Source organism: Petaurus breviceps, unplaced genomic scaffold (assembly GCF_028583685.1).
Source record: "Petaurus breviceps papuanus isolate PSGF00001 unplaced genomic scaffold, PetGlider_PUasm1.0 91041, whole genome shotgun sequence".
Taxonomy (NCBI): Eukaryota; Metazoa; Chordata; class Mammalia; order Diprotodontia; family Petauridae; genus Petaurus; species Petaurus breviceps.
Genome location: NW_027187400.1, coordinates 23,153,138 through 23,161,296, shown reverse-complemented (window position 1 = coordinate 23,161,296; position 8,159 = coordinate 23,153,138). Strand labels below are relative to the sequence as shown.

Genomic DNA, 8,159 nt, shown 5'->3' with positions numbered 1-8,159 from the left:
GGAATGGGCTGCCGCTGGTTGACTTTGCAGCAGACAGAGGGGCTTGGAGCCCGAGGCCTGCACTTGGTGAATTATCTTAGTCACAGGCTATTGTTGACAGCTCAGACTCTGCTCCATCCATCTTCCCAGAGGAGCCAGCAAGAAGAAATAGCTTACTTGGTGGCAGGTTAGACCAAAGGGAGGACTTCCCGGGAGTCATTTCACCTTGGAAAGGGTTGTTGCAGGAGGTGGTGAGATCCCTCCCATGGAGGACCATGGGAGCAGGGCAGAGGGCTAACTGGAGGGAGGAAGGAGGACGGGTGCCACGTGCATTGGGGCAGCATGGGCTATGATCCTGTCACTGGTGGGGCATCTTCCAAGGTCATCTTGTCTGGGCCCCTCATTTGATAGATGAGGAAGTAGCCTCAGGGGTTAAGTGACTTGTCCAAGGCCACACATCTAGTAAGTAGCAGACCCAGATCTACTGACTTGACACCCTGTGCTCTTTCCATCTCTAACAGCCAGACGGCTGAACAGTGACAGTTGAATGAGAACCCATGACTAATCGTAGGGCTAGGGGAGCAGAACACACTTCGATATTTCATAAAAGGAGCTGTGATTTCATCCCTGTGGGTGTTCGTGTGAATTGTAACCACCTCCATACCTTAGTAGTCAGTCTTCATGAGTTGCTCTAAAAAAATAAATCACCCTGGGGGTGACCAAAGCTCCAGAGATGAACCTCCCAGGATTGAGTTGGGTAGGTCCTAGGATGAGGCTGCCTGGCCCACCCTGGAAGCTTGGCAGGCCCGCTGCTGCTTGGGGTTTGGTGGCCTAGTCTTTGAGAACTCAGGGTTGTGTATGAATGGATGCAGATTGAAACGGACAGAAACAGGCAGACGGTTTACCCAATAACCACAATATTTCAAGATGCCAATCCCCGCAGAGACCAATTGTTTGTTCAGAGGTGAAGCATCTCCCCTTTCTCCCCAGTGTTAGAGAGAACAGTAGGTGTCAAATGGGTTGATTTGGGGATTTTTTTCACTGTACTATTTGGGGAGGGTTCAATGGGGGGGACTGGGAAGTGAAAATGTGTTATAAAAAAGTAAGAAAAGAACATCAATAAAGTATTTTTTAAAAAGAACTCATCATCTCCACACCATGATGAGACAGAGGCAGAAGACTTTAGGGGGCAGCAAAACATCCTAATGGAAAATGAAAAAATCCTGGTGTTTTTGCTTCCATGATACCATGTGTCTAAATGTCTCCAAATATCCAGATATTTGGTGTTGTGGAGAAAAAAGTCAGGTGGTGGATGGGGGGGGGGGAGGAGCGGCAACTGACAGACTTTTTCCTGATATTTTCTGGCCTCTTATCTCTCTCTATTCCAAGCCATCCTTTATATTGCCACCTCCATATGGATGCTTCTGGAGGTACTCAGACTGCTCTGATAACATAACAACTTTGACTCCAAAAATTTCAGCAAAGATGCTCCCTTGACTTCCTGGTCAACCTAATTCTAGATCTCTGAGTCTGCAGTCCTTCTCCCAACAGTCAAGTGCTAGACAAACAAAACTTAGTACCTTGGATCCAGAACTGGAAAGGACCTCAGAGACCACACAGCAAGACTACTTTCAGTCCATTAATCAAAAAGCATTGACTGTGTGCCTACTATGTGTTGCAACAGCAAAGACAAGAATGAAACTGCCTGCCCTCAAAGTGCTTACATTCCATTGGAGGAGACACAGATAGGGATAAGAAAAATTTATATATATATGCATATATACACATATACATGCATATATATGTACATATATACACAGAGTATAAATACAAAGAGATTTGAGAGGGGAGACAGTAGTAATTAGGAAAAACCTCCCTGATTTTGGAGTTCCCCATTTCCTATCTCCAAAACATTTTTTTTTGCTTTTTGGAGGAGGGAGGGCAGGGCATTTGGGGTTAAGTGACTTGCCCAAGGTCACACAGCTAGTAAGTGTTAAGTGTCTGAGGTTGGATTTGAACTCAGGTCCTCCTGACTCCAGGGCTATATTCACTGTGCCATCTAGGCACCCCTAAAACTTTCTTTGAGGGAGGTGATAGCATGGTATGATAGGAAGAATTCTGAATACAGCCCAAGGACCTGTGTTTGAAGCCCTGGTCTGCTATTTACAACCTGTGTGACCCTGGATAACTTGCTTGATATCCCTGTCCCTCAGTTACTTCAGATGTAAAATGAGGAGGTTGGGCTCAGTCACCTCTGACATCCCTTTTAACTTTAAATCTATGGTCTGATGATCCTTACGTTATCCCCCTAAACCTAGAATGAAATCCCTCCCTTCCTTCAAGGTTCAACTCAAGTAACAAATCCTTCTCTTATTTCCCCTGCTGGAAGTGGTCTCTCCTTCTTCTGATTCTTCATAATTTTTTGGCTGTGACTCATGGGAGGCAGCATGGTAGAGAGGAGAAGAGAATTGGATTTGGAGGACCTGGGTTTGAATTCTGACTTTGCCACTGGGGAATTTTGTGAGCACGGGTATTTCAATTCAACAAGTATTTGTAGTGCCTGGTGTCCCTTTCCCAATTTGTAGGATTGTTTTCCCAGATTCATGGTACTTTGTAGGTCTGTACCATTAAAAACATAACTCATGAGCCCCCACTGATGTATTTACCTTTAATAGTTAGCCAGAAGACACAGATCCAAGTAAAGGCATTTGATGAAATGATAGTAGGAAAAAGACAAAACTTTCCTCCCATAAACCTAGGGCTTATTCTCCCATAAATACACATAGTATCATTGGGAGGAAAAGACACACATAGGGAGCACACATGTATGTTGGAAACATATAGTATGTGCTTAATAAATACTTGATTGATAAAAATAAAATATTTCTATTTTCCCGGGTGAGGGGGATGTAACAACTTAATACATGTTTGTTGAAAATGGAATTTATTTTCTCAATTGATTCATTAATAAGCTTTCATTTAACCATAAGTATCAGGTCTGTGGGAAATAGAGAAATAATCAGATCTAGTCTGTTACTTCAGGGAGCTTACAATCTTTTCAGGGAATTATAACTCATATACCAGAAACAGAAGCTACATCATACTGATATGTGGATTTAGACCCCATAGGGAAGAGGGAGATGACAGCTGGTATCCTAGCCGAGGTCTCTTGTGCTTCCAGTGGGCACTCAGTGGATGTTCTTGGTGGAGTTAAGGCAGGAGCTCCATGGAGGTCCCTTATGGAAGTCTGACAGGGTCGGGGTTCTGGGAAACAATTGGTTATTTCCTCAGTGACCAGGTTTTTCAGAATCTGGCTGGGTGGAGGTGTGGTTTGAGTGGTCTCACCTTGGGCAAATAACAGCTTTCCTCTGAACATAGCAGAGTCAGAAGAGATGCCCCTTCAGACTTTGTTTCTAGATCCTTATGATGTGACAAAAGACAGCCCCAGTGGTAGACTAGGTCATCTCTATGAGCCTTTTCAGTTTTAATTACTATGAGTCTATGACATGGTTCTGAGAAGGACTAGAGGCTCCACTACATGACCTGAGGCTTCCTAGGGTCTTAGGAGTTTATGACTATGACTATAGGTGTGTTAGCTTTTGTCTTTCTAGTAAGGTGTTGACCGAGCTGATGGAAGATCCTGAAGAAAGGGGAACTGGAAGGCTCATTGTCAGAATCCCAATCTGGGAAACATTTCGCTAGAGGGTGATGGAGCGCCATTTTTTTAGAGAAGAGGATCTGAATTCTTGGCGTAGATTCACTTGAGGTGAATACGCTTTTTTCTAAGTCACTAAAACCTGGTGGGTCAGGGTACACTGCTGCTCTCACGGGTCTTCCATATTATGGTTTCTGGTCCATTGCCAACCTCATGGTGCATGTCAACACTCCTAAGAATCCTATCCCTGTCCTGGGGACCCTCTTCTCTTATTGGCTTGCTGGTTGTCTCCCATCTTTCCTAGCCCCTGCCTCTTCCCACAGTGGTGAGACATTGGCCCAGCTGAGAAGGCTGGAAAAAAACTCTCTGAGGGATGAGCTGCTCCTTTTCTCTGAGACTTACCCCAAATGAGGCAGGCTTTCCTCTAAATCCTATTTCCCTACATTGGCAATGAATGTAAAAATTTGTAGTTATAGCTCTGTCCTCCAGATTCTGTGACATTAAAATAGAATGAAAGCTCTTTGAGGACAAGGGATGGTTTCATTTTTGTCTTTGGGTTTCTAGTGCCTAAAGTCCGATTGACTTATTGATTACACATGTTCTCACCCCCCAAGGGATCTGCCCAGCCTGGGCAAATTTTGTGTTTGTGGGGGTGTGATCACCATCTCACCCCCCTAAAGAAAATTCTACCACTACATATGTTCAGCCCATAAAAGACACTTTCCAGAGGTTCAATTTGCAGATCTCAGATCGCAAAGTCTTCTAAGCAGCCTGAGGTTGACTGGGACTATTTTGGTCTCTCTGCTGTGTTTTAATTCCAGCTGTGTGACACTGATCAGCCCTGTGAATGGTGAACCTGGACAAGGATGCCTGCTGCTTAATGAACTGGAGATGGAAAAAGATTGTAGCAGGCAATTCGTTTCTGGCGGCTTACATGTGAGTGCGGATCAGCCACGAAGCTGGGGACACCATCTCTTCAAAGGTTGTAACCAGTTCAGAATGACTGATGCCTATCTCTGGGGCCAGCAGTGGAGAATGCCTGCGAGGGGCTGAGCCTCGGGAGGTGGGCAAGGTTGCCTTCTAGGGGGCTGACCCCACAGTGGTGTCCACGCTGAGTCTGGTTGATTTATACAATTGGATGAGAGAAGAAAGCAAATATTTCCAGCATCTTTGCTCCATTGTTGGGGATTTGATAGGCTGGCTCCTTGTCTGTTCTTATTGTAGCATACTGAAGGATAGTGGGTATGGTCCTCACTGATGTCATCTTTAAAAAATTATTATTTAAAATATTTATTAAATGTTTATGATGAACTAGTTGCTATACTAAGCACAAGGGGTGTGTAGAAAAACATAGAAGACAGTTCCTGCCCTCAATGACCTTGTATTCTCATGGTAAAATATATCATACAGAGAAATATTAGAAAACAGAAGGGGCAGCAAGAGCATGTTAGGAAGACTTTTGGATGTTGCCTTGTTTCCATCTATCTAAGGCACACCTATTTGGTGGCCTCACCTTTCTGTAGTAATGGGTCTGAAGAACTGTTGGGAGGAACCAAGCCCCACCAGCTGGGCTCCAAGAACTCCCATCAATGGTTCTCCCAGGGCCTGGTTCCTTCTTCCTCACTACAGTTTGTAGTAGGTAATTAACCACGTGCACAAATGACCCCCATGATCAACAGCCTTATCATGGCCTAATTGTGAAGCTAAGGGTTCTCTTGGGTGGGACAATGCAGGATATTGGCTGGAAAGTGGAGGGTCCTTGTCAGGGTGTGGGCATAAGCCCAAGATCTGAGAATCCTTAGAGGCCATGGGTGTAATAGAGAAGAGCACTGGATTTAGGAGTAGAAGACCCAAGTTCAAATCCTGCCCCTGTCACTTACTACTTGTGTGACCTTGGAGTCATTTTACTTTCCCACTCTTGGCCTTTGTCTCCTCGTTTATAAAATGAAGGCATTGAACTAGGAACCTCTAAGGTCCTTAAAATTTATTTATTTTGAACATTCTTTTCTTCTAAAATTTTGAGCTCCCAATTCCTGCCCTTCCTCCAGCTGTTCTCCCACCCACTGGGAAGGCAAGGAGTATGGTATCAATTATAGATGTAAAATCAGCAAAATGTGTTTTCATATTAGCCATCTATGTTTTTTTAAAAGCAAGAAAAAGAAAGTGAGAAAATTATACTTCAATTTGCACTCAGATTTCATCCGTTCTCTCTCTGGACTATGGATAGAATCTTTTCTTTGTGAGTCCTTTGGGATTGTCTTGGATCGTTGTATTGATTAGAGTAGCCAAGTCTTTCACAATTGAACATCATTATAACATTGCTGTTACTGTGCACAATGATCTTCTGGTTCTTCTCACTTCACTTTGCATCAGTTCATACAGATCTAGCTATGATTTTCTGAAACTACCTCCTCATCAATTCCCATGGCACAATAGTTCTCCATCACAATCATATACTACAACTTGTTCAGCCATTCCCTAATTGATAAGCTTCCCCTCAACTTCCAATTCTTTGACACCATAAAAAAAACCTGCTATATATGTTTTTGAACATGTAGGTCCTTTTCCTTTTTCTCTGGTCTCTTTTGGATACACACTAAATAGTGGTATAGTCCTTTGAGCATAATTCCAAATTACCCTCCAGAATGACTGGATCAGTTCACAACCCTACAAACAGTATCTTAGTGTATCAATTTCCCTCACATACCATCTAGGATTTGTCATTTCTGATAGGTGTCAGATGATATCTCAGAGTTGTTTTAATTTGTCTTTCTCTAGTCAATAGTGATTTAGGGCATTTTGTTCATATGCCTTTGGTTTCTTCTTCTGAAAATTGTTCATATCTTTTGACCATTTATCAACTGGAGAATGGCTTTTATTTTTATAAGTTCTATACTTATTTTTTTATCAGTTCTATACTCAGTACATATTTGAGAAATGAAGCCTTTATCAGAAAAACTTGTAAAATTTTTTGATATTACTTCATTGTCCCTGGTTTGTTTTGTTATTCATCCTCCATTCTTGAAGAGGACTAAGGACATCAGGAGGGTGATGGACTCACTTGCAAATGAATTGGATTTAAGTGAGGAAGAGCTGCACAAAGTCATCAGTCTCATTCTCTCCTCCAGAGACATTGGAGTGTAATGGCAAAACATAGGTCAAGATGACAGATAATGGCTCAGGATGCAGTGGGAGAAGTTGGTCTTTCTAAGCAAAGGGAGTCTTTCCCAGGTCTCAGTTTGTCTGAGGTGACATCCATTCAGTAGTTAAAGGTTAGGTAGGAATTGAGGTAAAAGATGGCCTATTTTACCTTCACAAAAGAATGAATAAGGGAGGGGAAGACCCTCAGAGTTTCTGACCAGAACCTTCTCCTTGGTACCTTTTAGCAAAATGTGGTTTCTTTGATTATCCCCTTTAATTAGGTCTATTTTTCACTCTTTTTGTCTGAGATCTTGATTGCTACTCCTGCTTTTTTTTTTAAGTTTAGCTGAAACATATTGGATTCTGCTCCAAACCTTTATTTTAATTCTGTGTGTGTCTTTCTGTTTCAAGAGAGTCTCTTATAAAGAACACACTGTTGATTTCTGGTTTCTAATTCAAGTCTGCTATCTACTTCTATTTTATGGGTGAGCTCATCCCATTCACATTCACAGTTTTGATTACTATATTTTTCCCTATATCTCATTTTCATCTGTTTCTTCTTCTCTCTCTTTTTATCCTGTCCCTCCTTAAAAGTCTATTTTGCATCTAACCATTTTCTCTCTTAATCTGTCCCTCTTTTTATTACCCCCCCCTTTCTTTTATCCCCTTCCCTTCCTATTTCCCTATTGGGTAAGTTACATTTCTATACACATCTGAATGTATGTGAGTGTACACACATACACATATATATGTGTGTATACATATATAATACACACATTATATATATTCTCTCTTTGAATTGATTCTGATGAGAGTGGGGTTCAAACATTGCCTATCCCATGTTAGTTTGGGACAGTGCCTCCCCAACACAGGGTAAGCAGAGTCCAACTTTAACATAAAGTTCAAAGTCAAGAAGTAGGCTGCAAAAATGATCAAACAACAACAACAAAATTTGACCATAAAAGCTACTGTAGTGACAAGGAAAGACCAAGACATAAATCCCATTTTAGTCTCCATTGTAAAAGCTCTTCCTTTCAACTGTCTTTTTTTGTGAGAAAATTTCCCCCATTTTACTTTCCCTTCTCCTTCTCCAAGTGCATACCTCTTTCTTAATCCTTCACTTTTTTTCTTTTGGAAATCATTCTAGCATAAAAATAACTCACACTCATGTCCTCTCTCTATGCAAACTCCTTTTAACTGTCCTAGTAATGATTAAGCTCATAGGAGTTACATGCATCATCTTTCCATATAGGAATGTGAACAGTTTTTTATTGAGACCCTTATGATTACTCTCTCATGTTTACCTTTTAATGCTTCTTTTGAGTCTTCTGTTGGAATTTCAGATTTTATATTCAGCTCACATCTTTTCATCAGTAGTGCTTGA

General features: G+C 41.8%; 1 long non-coding RNA gene across 2 annotated transcripts in view; it reads left to right on the top strand.

Annotated features, from left to right (window-relative positions):
* Positions 1–4,945, top strand: part of LOC138153953 (uncharacterized) — a 10,207-nt gene extending 5,262 nt beyond the window's left edge. For both annotated transcript variants that reach the window (XR_011166508.1, XR_011166509.1), the window contains 2 exons: positions 3,591–3,745; positions 4,456–4,945. This is a non-coding gene — a long non-coding RNA (uncharacterized lncRNA). The remainder of the gene's footprint in view (positions 1–3,590; positions 3,746–4,455) is intronic.
* Positions 4,946–8,159: the final 3,214 nt, after the last annotated feature.